General features: G+C 34.3%; 1 long non-coding RNA gene across 1 annotated transcript; it reads right to left on the minus strand.

Annotated features, from left to right (window-relative positions):
• Positions 1-8,245: 8,245 nt before the first annotated feature.
• On the minus strand, positions 8,246-10,629 carry LOC109121333 (uncharacterized). Its single transcript, XR_002028731.3, has 3 exons — positions 10,367-10,629; positions 9,455-9,623; positions 8,246-8,725 (listed from the first exon to the last, which is right to left on the minus strand). It is a non-coding gene; the product is annotated as an uncharacterized lncRNA (long non-coding RNA).
• Between the last annotated feature and the right edge of the window lie 13,288 nt (positions 10,630-23,917).

A 23,917-nucleotide genomic window follows, 5' to 3' on the forward strand; every position in this document is an offset into this window, starting at 1 on the left:
ATATGTAAGGACCCAAACAAGGAATATCGTACTCTATCCGTTACAGACAAAACTAGGTGTTTGTTTGGGTGTCATAGAAAATTCAGGGTCCTGGTGAAGTAGCAAACTGAGGCCAGTTGAGAATGGAATAATAGTAATATGTATCTTTTAGATTATTGAATGATCCCGAGGAAGATTAGAAATCAAATAGAAAATTAGAACACCAGGAAGCACTTGCACTGTTGATAGGTTCAAAGAGATTCTTGAAAGTCAAGACAAAAACCCCAAAATAGGAGGAAGGAAAAAGCATGATCCTGAAGGAGTGCTCTGAATCCAAGAACCATACCAAAGCCATATTGTTTTCTCAATTACTAGATGTTATCTTCTTAAGACATATTTTCTTTTGAAAAATCTTGAAATCATAAAGCGGGAATTTGGAATTCTGTGATGCTTTATATTTTTTGCAATATCCTCATGCAAATCACATCAACTATTTTTTGCGTAATTTACATCATCCCCCTTAGATGTTTGATAAGTGATTTACTCAATCCAAGAGGATGAAATCCATGAACCCTCACATTGCTCACATTAACATTATTTTCTTTGCTAGCAAGCTCGAGGATTCTTTCAGTTTTAAGAGCCTTTTCATTTCTCCGAATTAATTTCACTTTTCTATTGTATGAATTATTTTACTATCACTACCATCAACACTTCGTCTTTCATGAGGACTACTTTTCCATTACATCATTTAAAGCAATTGGCTCAATTTTTGTTCTGATGTTCCACATCTAACAACTATTTCTAAAAGCAAAAGCAACATATCAATTTTGGCTGCAATATATAAACAAGTGCAAAATATAAAGATTGTCTTGAATGGTCTAAAATTTCATGGGGTATTTGTTTTATTCCTTGAGTTGAGCATTACTTAGATAACACCTTGGTAGCTGCATTAGTAGAGCCAGTGCGCGCAGAAGCTTCACCAATTTGTCTCTTTATCTTTAATCAGTTATTACCTTACGAATGCAATTGTCACACCACCATCATTAATATTTTTGAATGTCTGGACGAGGAAGTTATTCCTTAGAGTTACTGCCTTAGACCAAATAATCATATCCTTTTTTGTAAATTCAACAATATGTCGATTGTATCACAAATAAAGACCAACAAATATATTGGATTATTGTCTTGTCTAATACAATGGCTCGCTCAACTACTAATTATTATCTGAGAATGAATCACTTGCTTTATTGAAAAATGAAATCATTAATAAATATGACTATGTATTGGATGTATTTGGTGGCAAGCACTGTCATTTTCTCATAACTTTAATTTTATTATATCAAAGTAAGGATGTGTTTCGGTCTTACAATCTTGATCACTAACTTGATACTTGTTCCAACAAATATTCTTTACTAAAACACTTGGCCTTGTTTGCTATCTTGATTATTTTCTTCTTACTTTCATACATAGATACAAATCAAATGGACCACCTCTATTTATAGGAGGTGATGGAAGAATCTAGAGAGATACATACTACTTACTCTCATCTTGAATTTTACTAGATATCTTTTTCTAGAACATTTATAGACTTTTTTCTCTAGAATGCTCACTTGAGAGATCTTTCTTCAATTCTCTACAACTCTGAAACATTCTAGATTTTTCTTAACCTATCTTAATTAAATAATTAATTTTTGATGAATTCTTAATACTCCCCCTCAACACCAACTTAACGTGTTCTTTGCTTTTGTTGTGAGTTATTCCCAAAACTCTGCAAACATCATGACATCCGATCCATGCCCTTTTAGAATCTTCATCTTTGTTGGATTATTCTGATCCCTGCTCTTTTAAAATTATTCAAAGGTAGTAGTCTCATTAATATTGACCACCTCTACTAATGTTACTTTAATATATTTGGCGTTTGAGCATTTCATTCGTTCCATCCTTTTTAGTTATGGTTGTAGAGATTCTTAGTCTCCCTTGCAAGGATTCTAGAGTTTCATGTACTCTAGTTTTCCATGGACTCTTATTTTCACATTTTGAAGATATCTTCTCTGTATGTGAATTATATTATTCACATACCTCTTGTTCTAGTTTTGTCTCACTTCATTGTCCTTCTTCTTCAAGCTTATATGGTAGCTTTTGCTCCAATTCATTTTTTATCTGGCGGGAAAACTTCTTTGAACTACCATTTTGGTACTTTATCAACTATCGCATAAGTTGCTACGGATATCAAAACATAGATTTAACTGTTGTTGTAACAACTTGAGATAGTTGCTTGTGAGAAACTATCTGAACCTAGATTGCATTTGCAAAGAAGAGGAGGAACTTATTATCTTGTCACTATAACAAAGTAGAGGAGATTGCATGAAACTAGTCGGTTATGAAAATGACTAGCGATGAGAAAAAGTTCATCGACATGAGCGAGTACAAAGGCGGTCAAGTAGTGGTGACCGCAAATAATTCAAAAAGGCCAATCGTATTAGCAAAACGATGTTCATATCACATCAGAGCTCAACAAAAGTGGAACTTTAAAATATCTACCATGTTCTAGGTATAAAAAGAAATTACTTTTGTGCCATAAAATTTATTATAAGTGTCAAAATTAATAGCTTCAGGAAACTATGTTGTGTTCACATAGGATGGCTTAAAGGTATATCAAAGCTTAAAAGTAACAAGCTCCCTAAAGATTTATGAGAAACTATTGCCAACATAGATTAAATGTCACTCAAAGAACTTGAGATAGTTGCTTGTGTTCAGATAGTTTTTTGTGTTGAGATTCTTAACACTATTGTGAGTGATAGAAAAATCCATCATTGATTAGTGTCTCGTGAATTTGTAGCCTCCAATAGTAGCTTTTAGGATCTTCTTTCCTTTGAGTTTCTACCTTTCTTTATACACCAGACTCTCAGGTATCACTTGTTGTATATGTTTGGCTTAAGGTCACAATCTATTTCTCAGAACTTATATTTTATTATTGTAAAATAAGGATTCACTTCGGTCCTACAATTGTTACACACAACAATTATTGCATCACACTCTATCAACTCTCTCTTATTTCTCACTCAATTGTAATTTGTTATCTTACTTACATGCTGTGAGAACTTACTTTCTTTCTTGGTTACCAATAAATATGGACCATCTTTATTTATAGGAGGTGATGGAACAATCTAGACAGAGATCTCTCTTCTAGAATATTTCTAGCTATCTTTATTCTAGAACTACATTTTCTAGAATATTTCTAGACTTCTCTCTCTAGAATACTCATTCTAGATATCTTTCTTCAATTCTCTACAACTCCAAAATATTTTATATTTTTCTAGACTTGTTGGAAATAAATAATTAGGTTGGTGAGAAATCAACCCACTAATATAGGAAAGCAAATTAAATCCTTTCACAGAAGCCCCCTATATTTTTATCTAGATATGAATAGTATTGTGGGGAAAAAAAGGGAAATTGCTCACGAGTATCGTGAAGAGAGAACTAAAGGTAGCTTTAATACACAAGCCTAAGTAAACCTCCAAATCTAATGAATTTGAAAACAGAAAATGCAAATTCAAAAAGGAGAGATGTGCAGTGATTAGTTAATCATTATATATCATATCATATCATATCATATTATTTATATAAAAAGAAAACCTTAGGTCTGTCTACGTGGTGCTACCACAAATCAGAATCTTTTTCTATTTATTTATTTCTAAAATTAGCCTTCTTCTTTCATTAAAAGTTGTGGCAATTATGAAATGTTCTGACTTTATGAAAAGCTGGGACTTTAATGAAGAGATGTCACTTTAATGAAGAGTTGCGACTTTTATGAAAAGCTGTTACTTTTATAAAAAGTTACGACTTTAATGAATAGTTGCGACTTTTATGAAATGTTCTGACTTTATGAAAAGTTGTGACTTTAATGAAGAGTTGCTACTTTTATGAAGAGTTGCGGCTTTTATGAAAAGTTGTGACTTTTATGAAAAGTTGCGAGTTTAATGAATAGTTGCGACTTTTATGAAAAGTTGTGATTTTTTTGAAAGTTTCTGACCTTACAGTAGGGTTGACACTTTTCCAATTTAGTTGTAACATTTCCGATACAGTCAAACTTACTTCTCAAATAAGAAATAATACGGTCGTATCAAGTAAAGAACCCAACTAATGAGGTTGGGATCGTTCCCACGAGGAAAATAGTTCAGACTTAACTTCAATCTATTGTTACTACTATTTAGTCAATTATTTCCTTGGAAAGCAAAGACAATAAAAGGGGGATTTTTATTTCTAAATGAATGAAAATAATTAGCTAAATCAAAGTAGACCACTAAGAGATTCAAATGTTGGAGTTTAATCAGTTAATAAAAGTAACTAAGGTTAACGTGTTCTCCACAGGTTCCTAACTCGATAATTCTAACTATAACAATTCTTTCCTAGTATCTTGCATGTAAAGTGATAAGTTATGTATTTCTAAATCCTTGGTCTGGCATCTAGAAAATTTCACTCTCCATCTTGGTTCGGCTACGTGTGTTGCTATACTAACCCTTACCTTTACCTCATATTAAGCATCGTATGCAATATTTGACTAAGTTATTACCTCGTACCAATCAATACTAGCATATTACATAGTATACACCAAATCTATGTTGATAATTCTTTTCCTATTATCTACCTCCTTGGTTCGGCAAGTAGCATTAAGGCGAGTTCTAAAATTTGCCATCCGTTAAAAAGACTTCTAAGCGAAAGAATTATCAATACATGCAAGACACTATTCTAGAATTGTTATTTTAGTTAGGTTTTACCTCATTATTGGCCTATGGTTCCCACAACCCTAGTTATGGAGTTTAGTTACCCATAGTCATATTCACAATATTCAAATATGTAATATAAGAATTAATGCACTTACTTCAATGAGAAAGAATAAAATCTAGAAGTTCACTTGATTAATCAACAAAATCACCAACAATCAATTACTGAAATTAATTGAAGACTAAAGATTTTTCAAAAGTGTACTAATAATCACCAAGTCTAATCCACAAAAGAAGCTAAAATAAACAAGAGTCTAACTACAATAGAGTCTAATCACCAAAGAGTTTAACACCAAAAATGAGATTTTTCGAACTATTTATAAAAAAACAAAAACCTAATTAAAGAAGGACCATCCGCATTTTGACAGATTTCCAGCAAATAGAGTCCGCCTTTAATTAGCTCTTTGTTTTTTTTATAAATAGTTCGATAAACCTCATTTTTGGTATTAGACTCTTTGGTGATTAGTCTCTCTTATAGTTAGACTCTTGGTTATTTTAGCTTCTTTTGTGGATTAGACTTGGTGTTTATTAGTACACTTTTGGAGAATCAAGTGAACTTTTGGATTTCATTCTTTCTCATTGAAGTAAGTGCATGAATTCTTATATTACATATTTGAATATTGTGAATATGACTATGGGTAATTAAACTCCATAACTAGGGTTGTGGCAACCATAGGCGAATAATGAGGTAAAACCTAACTAAAATAACAATTCTAGAATATTGTTGTGCATGTATTGATAATTCTTTCGCTTAGAAGTCTTTTTAACGGATGACCAACGTTAGAACTCGCCTTAATGCTACTTGTCGGACCAAGGAGGTAGATAACAGGAAAAAAATTATCAATATAGATTTAGTGTATACTATGTAATAGGCTAGTATTGATTGGTACGAGGTAATAACTTAGTCAAATATCGAATATGATGCTTAATATAAGGTAAAGCTAAGGGTTAGTATAACAACACACGTAGCCGGACCAAGGTACGGAGTGAAATTTTCTAGATGCCGGACCAAGGACTTAGAAATGCATAACTTATCACTTTACATGCAAGATACTAAGAAAGAATTGTTATAGTTAGAATTATCAAGTTAGGAACCTATGGGGAACACGTAAACCTTAGTTACTTTTATTAACTATATAAACTCCAACATTTGAATCTGTTAGTGGACTACTTTGATTTAGCTAATTATTTTCATTCATTTAGAAATAAAAATCTCCCTTTTATTGTCTTTGCTTTCCAAGGAAATAATTGACTAAATAGTAGTAATAATAGATTGAAGTTAAGTTTGAACTATTTTCCTCGTGGGAACGATCCCAACCTCATTAGTTGGGTTCTTTACTTGATACGATCGCTTTACTTCTTATTTGAGAAGTAAGTTTGAGCATATCAAAGACACAATAAATATTTTTTCAAACTACCCTTTGTTGTCAATATATAGAGGGATTTCTCTCATTTTAGAACAACGAAAATTTTGAACCTCCTCTTTCTTCTTTACAATGAAATATTTGTGTATTTTTCTTGTGTTGAGTGGCTCACAGACACCACTTCTTACAGTACGGATCCTGGTATGTGTTTTACAGTCATTATTTTATGCTTATGCTATTAAGAATAAATGATAAGATGCAATAATTTTTATTTTCCTTACATTATTAATGATTATTACGGCATAATCTTGTATGTAAGATAATTTAGTGTTTTAGTTTTAATGATCCATAAATTTTAAGTATTATTTTATAAATTCCGTAATATTTTCGACATAAAGCACGGGTAATTTTGCTAGTACTAGCATATGACTCAATTATGCTGCCCAGACTATATAAAAATGTCAATGGGTGTGTTGTGTTTTTAGAAACTAATGTAATTTTGGAGATACAACACATGCGGAACATCAAAAGTTAAAATATTGTACAACATAGAATATGATTACTTAAAACGTAAAGTAGATTTAAATTAACTAATTACATGTTGTTTAAGTTGAGTAGCTTTTCCTGAAAGAAGAGGAGCACTTGAACTTCCTGGCTGGTCTTCCTTTATCTAATTGTGTCAATCATTATTGCATTTTTCATTATACTTTCTTCAAAAAAACAATCCATTGAACAACTACTATTACACGCGCCTCGGTCCCAAATAAGTTAGGATCGTGATTAATCCATAAAGTATATTTCAATTGTACCTGTTAATTATTTTTAGTAGCTTTGCCCAAAAAGAAGAGGAATAGTTAAACTTCCTGGATGTTGACCAACAACATTGCTAACTCTGGATGGATCTTGAAAATGATAAACATTAGAATTATTTTGCAAACTTCCTCTTCTTCCTCTCCCTCACCTCTACCTCTACCACTACCTCTACCTCATGCCCTTTGAGTACTACTACTTGAGATGTTGTGTTGATTCAAAACTTGATTGTCATCAACAAGTAGTGTAGTATCTGCAATGGAAGATATTTATTTCTACTTTCTCTTTGAACTTGATAACATTCCCCCTCTTGTTGTTGCTGCTACAAGTTCAAGGAGAAAGCAGAAATCAATTTCATCCATCAAAGATACTACAATACTTGTTGACGATGACCAAATTTCTAATCAACACAATACCTTGAGTATTAGTACTTGAAGGGGATGAAGTAGAGGTAGAGTTAGAGCTAGAGGTTGAGAAAGAAGAGGAAGGTCGCATTTTAATGCTATTGTGGATCGTTTTCAAGATTCATCCAGATTTAGCCATGTTGTTGATCGGAATTACGGAGATACACATCCAGGCCATTCTCTTCTTTTAGAAAAATCTACTTAATATATACCAACTGGTACAATTGAAATCTAGTATATGTTTTAGTCACGATCCTAACTTTATATGTTTTAGTCATGATCCTAACTTTCTTGGGACTGAGGCGCATGTATTAGTAGTTGTCCTATGGATTTTACTTTTAGACAAACTATAATGAAAAATTCAATTATGATATAAGATAAAGGAAGATAAGCAGGAAGTTGAATTGGTCCTCTTCATTCTGGGAAAGCTACTCAACTTAAACATCTACTTAATTAGTTGAAAGTCACTTTACGTTTTAAGTAATCATATGCTAAGTTTTACAGATTTTTTAACTTTTGATTCTGCAAATGTGTCGTATTGTTTGAAAATATGCTACTTTTTGAGAGAACACGACACACACCCATTGACATTTTTATAGAGTCCAAGCGGCATAATAAAGCATATGCTAGTATTAGGTAATTATTTCTTCTGTAGTCCTTCAACTTCTGATGTTCAAAATAGTCCGCGACTGAGAAATGTAACTTTTTGTCCATGCATACTCTTTTAATTGAACGTATTTTCTAATGATATCTCAAGGGAAAATTTGTTTGACATGGTTGGAATCCGAGCTAAATCAAGGTTGAATTTTGTTAGTTAACCTGAAATAACTTGGACTATGTGTTTATGTAGATCACACTGATTCTCAACTTTTCGCAACTTGGAACTTGGCATGGTAGACAATAATTTCTAAATATTTTGTTGATTCTTGTACCTGCAAGATCCATGGGGAAAATATATACTTGTCGTAAGAGAGTCAATTGACAACTCTTAGATAAAAATGCGGACTCACTTCACATAGAGGATGACTAGACTCTTCTATGTGATCATATACATCAATCTAACAACAATCAACAAAGCAGAATGCGGACTCCCTTCACATAGAGGACAACTAGACTCTTCTATGTGATCATACAAGCGTCTTCCTTCTTCATTAGGAGCTTCATCAAAATATTGTTCGGGTTCCATCCCACCTTGAACCTTATAAGCACCATTGATCATTTCATGAACCCTATTGTGTTCATATTCCCTTCACATAGAGGATGACTAGACTCTTATATGTGATCATATAAGCGCCTTCCTTCTTCATAAGGAGCTACATCAAAATATTGTTCGGGTTCCATTCCACCTTGAACCTTCAACGCGTCATTGATCATTTCGTCAATCCTATCATGTTCAACGCTATTATAATCTTCAAGTCTATTATTATGTTTAATCCTAATTTGGTCATGTGGTGCAGACATACTATATTCATCAAGTTCACATTCCTAATTAAGTTTAACTTATAATAATTCAAATTATATTAAGTTATAAGTTCTAATTAAGTTGTAATACAAGTTTAAATTCTCTAACTTGAAAATCACTTCATCAATTCCCAACTAAATAATATTTACACAATTCACTTACACTCAAAAGTAAAAACACTTGATCAATTACTAATACAAAAGAAAAAAAATCATGGTCAATATATTCATGAAATTCAAACATCTATCTTGCAGTCAAAACACTTCAATTACTAATTTCTAACTTCAAATAAAATCAATATCAATTTAAGAAATACCCTAATTAAAACTAGTCCTAAATTTTCAAATTCAAACTAGTTCACAATAATTATAAGATCACCCAAAGATAGTCAATACATATATTTGAATTAATATCATAAGTGAAACAACAAATGGAGTACTCACTCATGCATATAATTGTCATAAGATTGATTTTAAATGAATTACTACTTGGAAATACTAATTAAATCATAAGATTGATTTTAAATGAATTAATACATACTAATTGAATTTAAATGGTAACAAAAGAGACGAACCATATCGAAAAAAATATGGCTGTGCTCATTCTGTAGCAATGACAATGGAAGATTAATATCAATAAATATACAATTACCTCGAGTTCGGATCCTGAAAATTTTTAATCATTTGCCTCATGACAAGCTCCTTCAACTATGATTGTCATTTGTCCATCTATTTAAACGACTAACTAAATCGAAATTTCTATAAGAAATTTGAAGATATTGTCGTCTGTAAGTTCGAGGTAAAAAATTTAATTGGTATACCTACAAGAATAAATATTATCTGTATCAAGTCTTGAACATATCATCAAAGATATAAATAAATTTAATTTGTATGCACCAATTAATTCAAAGTTATTTTATACAAAATCAAATATATTTAAGTTTGAAAGTCTTTAATGACACAAAATTTAGAGCCCTAATTCTCAAATTAGTTCTTTCATCAACGCAGCCTTAAATCAACAAGTGTTACAATCAAATAAATGCTTGAACAAGCTCAATGAACCGACCATATAGCATATAAAAATTTATTTGAAGTAATTTAGGATTTTCTATGTGAATTCAGTTGAAATGGAAAGGTATAAAAGTTGAAGATTAAAAAAAATTCCTAAATTCACTTAACATCATGATAATGCAATCAAGCTTGACAAATTCATATCAGGTCTAAATAGAAGTCATTTAAAACAATTCAAAAGTTAAATTATGATTTTTTACGGCACTGATGATTTTCATACACCCATATGATAAACTTCATATATAATAAATTACAAATTTTAACCATAATCATAATGAAACTACAAGTAAAACAAAAAAAAGTACAAAGAAAAAAGAAAATAAACAACAACCAGAAAATGAAAAACGCAAAATTAATAAATGACATCACAAAAAGCGTTTCCTTTAAAGAAAAATCATAATTATAATCACTAGTAAAGAAACCAACAAGCTGAAAAGGAATTAAATTTAAACATCTAACATGAAAAAAAATCTGATAAAGAGAAAAGATATACCTTTAACCTGAATTGAGATCTCAGATTAAATGAAGAACAAGTTCGATCCAAGATTAAAGCAACATTGTTAATGACCTAGATAAGGAGGTAAAGTTTTGATTCATCCAAGGCGGGAGCATTTCAGGTTATTAGGTTAAAGGAAAGGGGAGCTAAATGGAGCGGCGGATGAGGAAACCCTAATCGTAAGGGACATGAATATATGGAGAATGTTGAGGGCTTGTCAGGGATGGGCTGGTCATTTACTTTGGGATTTTATAATTGAATTTGGGTAAAAGGCCAAAATTAGAGATGTATAAATTTCCTTATTTATTAAGAAGAAACTACATTCACCCAATAAAAGGGAAACATTTTCAAAAAAATAATATTTTAGCTTTTAGTCGGACTCCTTAGAATTAGTTTCATTATTTATTAAAAATGTCATTATTTTTGTTTGCTATGGTATTAGTCATGTATTTATTTTATTTTGATTAATATGAAAGAATATAAATAATTAGTAAAAGAAAAGAGAAAATTATGGAACAAAAAGGTAAAAAAAATACCAAATATAAGTAAGTTATAAATTTCAAAAGAGAATAATTAGTCATCTTTCTATCTTCCATTTTTCCACCCTTATTCTTTATGATCTAATCCAAATTTAAGATGGATTTATCAATAAAATTTCGTTGTCTACAACCTTAATTTATATCCATTACACTTCTCAAAATTAGGGATTGATCTTAACTTAGGAATTTTTTAAGAATTATACATGCATGTCTTGATAAAAGATACGTATATTTAGAAAATATTATATGCTGAGAATAAAAAAGGAAAATATGCTTCATTCAATTAGATTTAGCTTACAAAGTTGTCACGACCCAAAAATGGACATGATGGCACTCGTCTTTTCCCACAAGGACAAGTCAGCCTAAAACCCAATACCTAACAAAGTGCGGAAGTAAATGACAATCCAATAACAATTTCTATTATGAAACCAAGTCATATTAATTCAATCCCCAAAACCAGGTTGTCACATGCACAAGCCTCTAATGTAAATATTAGAATTTGAAATAAAATAGAAGTCTAACATGAAGTTATTTTTCAAGTAAAAACAAAGTCGTAAACTGGAGTAGGAAAGTTCTTTGAGATGACAAACAGCTACCTCACAATCCTCCACAAGATGCCTCGAAAACGAAGAGAATGGAAGGTATCACAAAAATTCGGGCTCGTAACCTACAAAAATTTGTAGAAGCAAGGGGTGAGTACCAAACCACGCGGTACCCAACAAGCAAACCTCTAAACACAAGTTAAGTGAACAAAATACGGGTACTCCTTACGCCCTATCTAAACCTCCATGCTACAGCCTAACAGTTTACCAAACACACCACTCAATAACCACACTCTATCAGTTTACACATTCTCAATAACAACTCAATATTCAACAGTCACAAGCTTCACAGAGAAACAATAACAAGATCAGCAAAACACATGTTCAAGTTCATCAATAATAAAAATGTGCAATGCCATGAGATGCAATGTCAAATATCGTGATGCATGTCTTTCCTACGATACACACCCGCTGTCTCTCAGGCCGGGACCCATGGGGGACATATCTGTCCATGCATTTGTCGCCGCGCACGACACGACCCTCGATAAAATAGTAACCTTCGCGGCGCGCGATACATCCCTCGAAATATAATATCCATCGCGGCGCGCGATACGACCCTCGAAAATAGTACATCATCCTCTTACCACAACCATGTCTCAGATACAATGCAAATGACATGCTCAAATGAAAAGGAGGAGATAACCATTTGATAACAAAGCACAATTTACAACAAGAAATACAACACCAACAAATAAACAACAAGTCTCCAAATCATTCTCAACATCACACAAGGAAATACACGAATTTCGTACGCTTAACAAGAGTTTAGAAATCCACTTGCCTTAGCCAATCGAATAATTACTGTTGGACTTGAGCCTTCCCTTTCCGTTGAGCTTCCAATCCAATTTATTCTATTCAAGTATATATTCACAATAAGGTTTCAAAACTAACAACACTCACACTTTATGTGTTTAACCTTGACCTAAAAATTCACCCCAAATTTATAATCAAGTTTGCAATTCTTGATGTCAATTAACAATTCAACGATCATATTTTCCAAGTTTCAAGGCTAAGTTTAAATCTTCTTCCAAACACGTACATCATTATCAACACATTTGGTTTCTGCCCAATTAACAATTACAAAATAATACTTACCGACCTAGTTATAGGATATTAATGTTTTAGTTATTAATTATGGAAATAATATTTCTCCCATCGTTATCATTAATTGTTGGTAAGGAATTATTATAAAATATATATATATATATATATATATATATATATATATATATATATATATATATATATATATATATATATATATATATATATATATATATATATAAAGGGCACTCATCTGGTCAACAAAATGAAAGGCAACCATTATTTTTTTTCCAAGTACAACGAAAAAGGTACTACAGATATGCCAATTTGCATATTTATATGCAATTAGAATTCACTCCTTTCAATTTCAAAACATTACAATTCTAATAAACTAATATATATATATATATATATATATATATATATATATATATATATATATATATATTGTTAGCATGCTTTGCAGTTGTCTCCTACCTGGACGAGAATGAAGCTACTCCAGCAGCCACTCACAGGTAGATTCTGTTTCCCTTTCTATCTTCTTTTCTTCTAAATTACTTATGTTATTAAAAGTAACACTTCTTATTAACCTATATTAATATTTCAGACTTGACCCATTATTATTAAAAATAACTAAATTACCCCCAAATTAATTAATATAGTTAAATGACTATTCAAAATTATCAAAAAAATAACTTTCGGGTCCGAGTCATTACATTATCTACCACTAAAAATCATGTTCGTCCTCGAACATAATGTGAAGGAAAGTACCTGAAGCTTAAAAAATCTGAGGGTATCTGGCACGCATGTCAGACTCTATCTCCCAAGTTGCCTCTCCCACTGATCGGTGCTTCCACTGCACTTTTACTGAAGCAATCTCCTTGGTCCTAAGCTTTCGAATCTTCCTATCCAAAATAGCTATAGGCTCCTCCTCAAATGTCAAGTCTGGACCCAACTCCACAGAATCAAGTGAAAACACATGAGATTCATCCGGAATTTACTTCCGAAGCATAGACACATGAAAAACAGGATGAACTGCCGACAAACTAGGTGGCAAGGCCAACTTATAGGCCACCTCTCCCACTCGTCTCAAAATCTCTAAAGGTCCAATGAACCTAGGGCTAAGCTTGCCCTTCTTTCAAAACCTCATCACACCCTTCATGGGTGATACTCGGAGCCAAACATGATCACCCTCCATAAACACCAAGGCTCTAACTCTCCGGTCTGCATAACTCTTCTGTCGACTCTGAGCTGTCAATAATCTATACTGAATCATACGGACTTGCTCCATAGCATCTCTAAGCAAGTCTGTATCCAAAGAGTCCATCTCTGCCGAATCAAACCAACCAATCGGAGATCTACACTGTCTACCATACAATGCCTCAAATGGGGCCATTTGGATACTAGAGTGATAACTGTTATTATAGGCAAACTCCGCTAAGGGTAAATGTCGATCCCATCTTGCACCAAAATCGATCACACACGCTCGAAGCATATCTTCCAATACCTGAATGGTCCGCTCAGATTGACCATCTGTCTAAGGGTGAAATGCCGTACTCATATCTAACTGAGTACCCAGACCATGTTGTAATGCCTTCTAGAAGTGAGAAGTAAATAGTGAACCTCGATATGATATGATACAAAGAGGAACTCCATGTAGTCGCACAATCTGACTGATATATAGTTCGGCTAACTTTTCTGCTGTATACTTTACCCAAACCAGGATGAAGTGGGCAGACTTGGTCAGCCTATCAACAACAACCCAAATAGAGTCATAACCACCCACTGTGGTAGGCAAACCCACAACAAAGTCCATAGTAATACGCTCCCACTTCCAAGTAGGAATAGGCATCCTCTGAGATACACCCCCGGGCCGCTGGTGCTCACACTTGACCTGCTGGCAAGTCAAACACCTCGAAACAAAGTCTGAAATATATCTCTTCATCCCACACCACCAGTAATGCTGAATCAGATCATGATACATCTTCGCCGCTCCCGGATGGATGGAATACCAAGTACAATGGGCCTCCTCAATAATCAATCTAATCAAATCATCTGTCCTGGGCACACAAAATCTGCCTCTGATCCGTAAGACACCATCAGAATCGAGGACAGCCTCCTTAGCTTCCCCTCTCAATACTTTGTCTCGAATGAGACATAATTTTTCATCATCAAATTGGTGTGCATGGATTTGCTCGACTAAAAAATATCGAGCCTCAATAAAAGCAATCATCCCATCACTCTCTTCTGAAATCTACAAGCGGACAAGACTATTAGCTAATATCTGCACATCTCTAGCCAATGGTCTCTCTTCAATACTAAGCGCTGCAAGACTCCCCATGCTAGGAGTCTTTCTACTCAGAGCATCGTCCACAACATTGGAATTTCCTGGATGATACAGAATGGTCACATCATAGTCCTTCAGCAACTCAAGCCATCTCCGTTGCCTCAAGTTCAAATCCCTCTGGCTAAAGATATACTGAAGACTCCGATGATCAGTGAAGATCTCACAATGAACTCCATACAAATAATGACGCCATAACTTAAGTACAAATATCACACCCGCTAACTCCAGATCATGAGTAGGGTAGTTCTTCTCATGAACTTCAATTGCCTAGAAGCATAAGCAATCACTTTCCCCTTCTGCATCAACACACCACCCAATCCAACTCCTGAAGCATCACAATACACAGTAAAGTCTACACCTTCCTCAGGTAGAGTCAACACAGAAGTAGAATTCAACAAAGTCTTGAGCTTTTGAAAGCTCTCCTCACACTCATCAGACCACTGAAAACCCACGTCCTGTCGAGTCAATCTAGTCAATGGAGCTGCAATAGTAGAGAAAATCTGAACAAATTGTCGATAATAGCCTACCAATCCCACAAAACTCCTAATCTCAGTAGGTGAAGTAGGTCGCGTCCAGCCTCTAACTGCCTCAATCTTGGCCGGATCTACTCTAATACCCTCCTTGGACACCACGTGTCCCAAGAATGTCACAGAAGTAAGCCAGAACTCACACTTTGAGAACATGGCATACAACTTCTCTTCTCTCAAACTCTGAAGTACAATCCTTAGGTGTCAGACATGGTCCTCCTCAGTCTTAGAGTAAACCAAGATGTCATCGATGAAAACAATCACAAAAGAATCAAGGTATGTTCGAAACATCCCATTCATCAACTCCATGAATGTTGCAGGGGCATTAGTCAATCCGAAAGACATCACTAGAAACTCATAATGCCCATACCGGGTCCGAAGAGTTGTCTTAGGGATATCTGATGCCCTAATCTTCAACTGATGATACCCAGACCTCAAATCAATATTAGAGACCAATGATGCTCCCTGTAACTGATCAAATAAGTCATCAATAGGCGCAAGAGGATACTTATTCTTAACTGTTACCTTGTTCAACTGTCTGTAATCAATACACATTCTCATAGTCCCATCCTTCTTCTTCACAAACAATACAGAAGCACCCCAAGGTGATACAGTAGGGCGAATAAAACCCTTACTCAATAAATCTTGCAACTGATCCTTCAATTCTTTCAACTCTGCTGGGGCCATACGATATGGAGGTATAGAAATAGGCTTAGTGCCCGACTCCAAATCAATAGCAAAATCGATATCCCTAACGGGAGGAACACCTGGAAGATCAGAAGGAAATACATCGAGAAACTCCTGAACCACGGGAAGAGAGTCCATGGAAGGTGGTTCAACACTAGTACCCCGAATAAAAGCTAAGTAAGACAAACACCCCCTCTCCACCAATCTCTGAGCACGGATAAAAGAGATGACCTTTCTAGGATAAGAACCACTAAAACTCTTCCACTCAACCCTCGGAACACCAGGCATTGCTAAAGTCACAGTCTTAGCATTACAATCAAGGACAACATGATAAGGAGAAAGACAATCCATACCCAAGATAACATCAAAGTCCACCATCCCCAGAATGATTAAGTCTACCCAAGTGTCATACCCAGCCAAAGAAATAACACAGGATTGATACACTTGATCCACCACTAAGGGCTTACCCACGGGTGTAGAAACACGAATAGGCACATTCATGCTATTACATGTGATATCAAATTTAGCAGCAAAATACGTAGACACATAAGAGAATGTAGAACCTGGATCAAACAACACAGACACAAGTCGATGGCACACTGGGATGATACCTGTAATAACAACATCAAAGGTCTCCGCCTCAGGTCTCCCGGGGAAAGCATAGAAGTGGCCTCCTCGTCAACCTCCATCCTGGGTGGTACCTCTACCCTCACTCTGCTGAGCTGCAACACCACTACTAGAAACTCTATCACCTCTACCTGACTGAACTCTGCCACGACCTCTACCCTGTGGTGCTGGTGGTCTAGTATGGAATGAAGAATTAGGTCGAGGCCCACCAAGACCCCTTTGTGAAGTACACTGGCGCATTAGATGATCGGGATCTCCACAAGTAAAACAAAATCTCTGACTTGGGAACTGTTGTGTGGACCCTGAAAACCCACTAAAATTTCCATGCCGCGTAGTTCGCTGTTGTGAACCGTACGAGCTCTGACCCGGGCTATAAGAACCCCTAGATGTCTAGCCACCCTCAAATGTCGGCATAGATGCATGAATAGGTCCCCGCTGCTGAGAAGAACTACTCACTCTCTGTGATCCCCTACCTCCAGATGAGGCACCATGAAACTGGCCTAATATACGGTCCCTTTTAGGGTCCCCAAACTCCTCTCTCTCTATTAATTCTGCCTCTTTGGCGGCACTCACATTGGACTGGAAAGAAGCCCCCTCCCTAGATGCCCAAAGCACAGCTGACCTGATAGAGAAAGTCAATCCCCTCACAAATCTGCGGATCCTCTCTGTCTAATTTGGAATAATGGCCAACGCATGCCTAGACAACTGGCAAAAACACGCCTCATACTCTGTAACCGATAAACCATCCTATCTCAGACTCTCAAACCTCAAGCGACTCTCCTCTCTCACGATCCATGGAATAAAACGATCTTGGAATGCGCTAGAAAACTGCTCCCAAGTCACTGGAGGAGATCCAACTGGCAAACATCCCGATTAAGTCCTCCACCAGTCTCTTGCTGGTCCACGAAGTTGGAGTGTAGCATATCGAACCCCATGTGACTCAGCTAATCCAACCACCTCTAGTAACTCTCGACAGGTAGTTAGAAACTCATGAGCGTCCTCGCTCTTCCCACCCTGAAACTGAGGTGGGTCCATCTTTCGAAATCTCTCATACCTACGCTGCTCATCCTCTGTCAGAACAACCATTGATGCAACTTGACCCCCAACTGCTAGTGCAACATCATTCTGAACCGCGGGATCTACTGGTAGTTGCCCTACCGCATCCTGAACAACTGGAGCTTGTTGCTGCTCTTGGCTCTGAGCCCCCTCTCTAGTACGAGAGTCATCTGGTGTGGTAGTTGCACCACCACCCTGAGAAAAACCCTCTAGCACACTTAACACCCTCAATAGCGTATCCTGAAGCAAAGGTGTGACTACGGGATCTGGAGGAACCTGGTCCTCTCTGTCATCAATCTGTGGTTCGGTAGAGACCTCTCTAGCACGACCTCTCACTGGTGCTGCTCCACTTCCATGACCTATGGTTACTGTCGCACTACTAGCACGACCTCTAGCTCGAGATCTACCCCTAACTCTAGCTGGGGCCTCAACAACTGCCTCGGGAAGTGCCTCCCTTCTACCACCAATAACATTAGTTCTAGTCCTCGTCATCTGTCAAAAGAGTATACAACAACTCAGTACTAACGAAGGTAAATACGCACGATGAGAAAGAATGAACAAAAGGAAGTTTCCTAGTAATCTTTATAGCCTCTCAGAGATGAGTACGGACGTCTCCGTACTGATCCTTGAGACTCTACGTAGACTTAGCTTGTATACACGTGAGACCTATGAACCTGGGGCTCTGATACCATTTTGTCACGACCCAAAAATGGACGTGATGACACTTGTCTTATCCCACCAAGACAAGTAAGCCTAAAACAAAATATCTAACAAAGTGCGGAAGTAAATGACAATCCAATAACAATTTCTATTATGAAACCAAGTCATATTAATTCAATCCCCAAAACAAGGTTGTCACGTGCACAAGCCTCTAATGTAAATATTAGAATTTGAAATAAAATAGAAGTCTAACATGAAGTTGTTTTTAAAGTAAAAACAAAGTCATAAACTGGAGTAGGAAAGTTCGCTGAGATGACAAACAACTACCTCACAATCCTCCACAAGATGCGTCGGAAATGAAGAGAATGGAAGGTATCACAAAAATCCGGGCTCGTAACCTACAAAAAATTGTAGAAGCAAGGGGTGAGTATCAAATCACGCGGTACCCAACAAGAAAACCTCTAAACACAAGTTAAGTAAACAAAATACGGGTACTCCTTAAGCCCTATCTAAACCTCTAAGCTACAGCCTAAAGTTTACCAAACACACCACTCAATAACCACACTCTATCAGTTTACACATTCTCAATAACAACTCAATCTTCAACAGTCACAAGCTTCACAGAGAAACAATCACAAGATCAGCAAAACACATGTTCAAGTTAATCAATAATAAAAATGTGCAATGCCATGAGATGCAATGTCAAATATCGTGATGCATGTCTTTCCTAACGATACACACCCGCTGTCTCTCAGGTCGGGACCCATGGGGGACATATCTGTCCATGCATCTGTCGCCGCGCACGACACGACCCTCGATAAAATAGTAACCTTCGCGGCGCGCGATACGTCCCTCGAAATATAATATCCATCGCAGCGCGCGATACGACCCTAGAAAATCATCCTCTTACCACAACCATGTCTCAGATACAATGCAAATGACATGCTCAAATGAAAAGGAGGAGATAACCATTTCATAACAACACACAATTTACAACAAGAAATACAACACCAATAAATAAACAAGAAGTCTCCAAATCATTCTCAACATCACACAAGGAAATACATGAATTTCGTACGCTTAACAAGAGTTTAGAAATCCACTCGTCTTAGCAAATCGAATAATTACTGTTGGACTTGAGCCTTCCCTTTCCGTTGAGCTTCCAAACCAATGGAATCTATTCAAGTATATATTCACAATAAGGTTTCAAAACTAACAACACTCACACTTTTATGTGTTTAACCTTGACCTAAAAATTCACCCCAAATTTATAATCAAGTTTGTAATTCTTGATGTCAATTAACAATTCAACGATCATATTTTCCAAGTTTCAAGGCTAAGTTTAAATCTTCTTTCAAACATGTACATCATTATCAACACATTTGTTTCTGCCCAATTAACAATTACAAAATAATACTTACTGACCTAGTTATAGGATATTAATGTTTTAGTTATACATATATACATACATACATACATATATGTATATATATATATATATTGTTAGCATGCTTTGCAGTTTGCTCCTACCTGGACGAGAATGAAGCTACGCGAGCCGCCACTCACAGGTAGATTCTGTTTCCCTTTCTATTTTCTTTTCTTCTAAATTACTTATGTTATTAAAAGTAACACTCCTTATTAACCTATATTAATATTTCAGACTTGACCCATTATTATTAAAAATAACTAAATTACCCCCAAATTAATTAATATAGTTAAATGACTATTCAAAATTATCAAAAAAAAATAACTTTTGGGTCCGAGTTATTACACAAGTAATTTGGAAGCCTTTTTAATAAAATCTAATAGATTCCGAATTTACTGCCATAACTAATCAGCTCAACAAAATATTTAATAAAAACTTGTGGTACAGTTTAAAGTATTTTCCAGAAAGACATAATACCCACAAGGCATACATAAAGACATTTATCAAATGAATATGCTATTTAAGGAAATCGGAATCGGTCATCTATGTGGATCAACCCGGATCAACTAAACAAGCTTCACCTCCAACTATTGCTCCTCATTCTGCCCAGCCTCAACACCATGGGGTTACGCCATGGATTTGCATGGAAGAGAAATGATAAAGTCTACTTTAATTTTTTATAATAAGGAAACCACAAACATACACTAATTAAGAGACATTTTGTTTTTGTATCATTATTAACTACCAAATATTTACTACAATAGTAAAAGGAGTAGAACACTAGAATGTTTTCTATCATACAAACATCCTTAAAGAGATATATTAAAATCAATGAAAACCCTTTTAATGGTGATATTCTGAAAATATGTGGCAACCAATTTTGTCGTTAGTAAAGCTCAAGTCCTACTTGCCCACATTATTTAGGTTGAGAGACTAGTCCCATGTGGCTTTCCACGTCATTAAAAATATGGGGTTTCAACTCTTGAGGGTTATAGTAGTCTCTTGGGATATATAATAGTGGGGGCATCTTTTATCCCAATATTTAATGGAGGGTATAAGTGGTCTATCTCACACAATTCACGGGCAATTTTAAACCTTTTTAGTTTCGTACATTTTATCAATGAACTTCATCTGAAAATGTAAAACATTGGTAATATATAATTCAAATGGCTAAAGAAGGTAAATGATCAAATATTCACTTATTTTAGTTGACTTCTAGTAGTCATTCAAAAAATAAGCAAGAATATCATACAAAATTTATGAGAGTTACTGCCGACGTGTTTCTCTACCCAAATAAAGGCTTATCCCATTATCAAAATAATAACGTGTTTTGCCTCCGACGCTCTCATCATGAAATAATATAATGCTAAAACTCATCAATCAATAGTATTCAGTAATTGAAACCTAAAATTGAAGGAGAAAATATATAGGTGATGATGCATGTTGATGAGAAAAACTTTTAAGAGTGATATAACTGAGAAAATAAAACTAATGAAAAACTTTTACTTGATTTGATAGACCATGTAATAATGTTATTGAATGTATGTACTCTTTTAAGTGCAAATTTATAGAATGTTGTAAAAAATGTGAAAAGGTTATTACTATGAAAAATGTGAAACAAAATATTAAGATTCAAATAATTACATGTAACAATTAAGCAATTGAAAGATGCATTAAATATTTTTGGAATATGAATTAACTTTTTTACTTTCGGATTCAATGTACACAGTGAAAGGTTCTTTTTAAAAATCTTTTTACTGTAATTTTATTTGGTGTAGAACATATTAAATTTGTTGCCAATGATTTATGGGTATTTTTCGTAGACAATAATAAAAATAATAACAATAATAAGTATTAAATGATAGTATGAGATTTAGTATAATATGATATGATTACTTTTTAATAGTTATTGATTAATTAGATATTTATTTATTTTAATTTAATATAGGAATAAAATGGTAATTTCACTTTTAACTTTAGAGGTTCTCACTGTTAGTAATATATGATATATGATATATGATATGATGTGCTGATTATCCATAAGATTATAAGAGAAAGTTGAATTGTTTTTCAGTTTGTTACTAATAAAATGGTGGCAACTTTGTATTTTGTGTAAGAAATGCAGCTCATGGGTTTTCTTTAGGCAAACTTACATAAATATACTATAATAAAAAATAATTACCATTTATAGCAATTATAGTTTTTATTCACTTGATCACTTTTAATACATTTATAATACAAGTTAAATACATATTACAGAGAATAAATTATTATTCACATATAATACAAATTTAATGATGAATAATACATTTATCCTACATTTTAATACACTTATAATACAATGTGACAATTTTTTACCAAACAAACATGATATATTTCAAAAAACAATTATAATTCATATATATTGCATATATAATTCACTTTTAATACATACTACAAATTTAACAAAGCATTGGTATAAATGGTAATAAACAAAAAGTATCGCTAAAATCAGTAATTATTTTTTAAAATATATTAATTTATACAATTTTTCCTTTTGTTTATATAGAGAAAAATTGGAAGCCCCGGTCCATGTGGTCCCCTAAATGGTTATTTAGATGGAAATAATAGAGAAATTGCAGTGAATATACCAATGAATTAACACACTAACTTAGCAGTTTAAACAAAAAAAGGACTTCAATCAGTAAATGGGAGGAAGATAAACCAATGACAAGCTCCTTCTGGAACAATTAAAAAAAGTTCCTCAATTAAAATCATAATGGAGTTTTTAGGACTACATGAACCAGTGCAGGATCATATTGGTGTAAAAGTTTCCAATATACTGGTGTTAGAAGCTGCATATCAAAGACAACCATTAGGCACAACATTGCTAACACCTTTCGTATTTGACAAAGATCCGAGCATGCGGACCATAATGATAATAAATTGTTAAGGACTTAAAATGCATACTTTCAAGCAGAATCAAGCAATAAAACATAGAAAGTTTACTTTACTGATTGTACTTATTGATTAAACAATAGCCTCAGAGTACTTTAATGACCGTGTCTATTGATCAACCAATGATTTGAGGAGAAATTTTTTCTTACCTGACAATGATATACTTGATTGAGGCACAGAAAAGAGTAACAGATTAATGGGCAATAACAAATTGTTGTAGACATATGTATAGACGCCAGAAGTATCTAAAAAGCCTTTTGATCAGCTGAACTTGAGCGGCTGAAAAGGTCTGTAGCACCGATTGAGGAGTTTGAGCAGAAACTCTATGTTTCTATTACGTTGAACGATAAGGCTGATGATTGAGAATAAACTCTACATTTATTTTACGTTGAATCATCATTCTGAGACAACGGTTGGTTTCTGGAGTATTAAATTAGGTCTGGAATTATCCACTAACTAGGTAAAGATCCCACGCTTCGCGCGAATTGTAATTTATTGTTTTTCAGTAATTTTTTTCGTTTTAGGTATATTTATTGGCCTGTTTTTATTTTATAAACTGATGCATTTATTTGTATGCATCATATGCTCGTAATGGAATGTATATACAATGCTGATTAGTACGCACGTTTTGTACTTTTTTCTGTTGAAAGTGTTATTTGTGATGTACATGTAAATAAACTAATTCATGTATATATTAGTTTGTATATTGTACTAATTGTATATATTGATGTTGTAATTGTTTTGTTCTTTTTGTATTTTGTACTTCATATCGTCTGTATTTCCAATTGTCCTTTTTCTGTACGTCATACTTGCTTTAGTGCCTCTTCTCCTCCGGTGTAGTAGTATGACGTCGTGCTTAACAAGTAAATAAATGATCATATTTAATAATAAAACATGTTCTTTGTTTACAAATGGCATTGTAAGTGTACATACATTTCCGCAGCAAGTGCAAGTTATGTATTTATACAAAGTCATACAATAGCTATGTAAATTACAACTACGCCGAATGTTACATGTTTGTATTGGCTGCTGTGATAAAGATATGGGAGAGATTACATAACAATTATTTGAAAATTTAGTGGTCATTTTTATTGAT

This window comes from Solanum lycopersicum, chromosome 10 (genome assembly GCF_036512215.1).
Source record: "Solanum lycopersicum chromosome 10, SLM_r2.1".
In the NCBI taxonomy this organism is placed as follows: Eukaryota; Viridiplantae; Streptophyta; class Magnoliopsida; order Solanales; family Solanaceae; genus Solanum; species Solanum lycopersicum.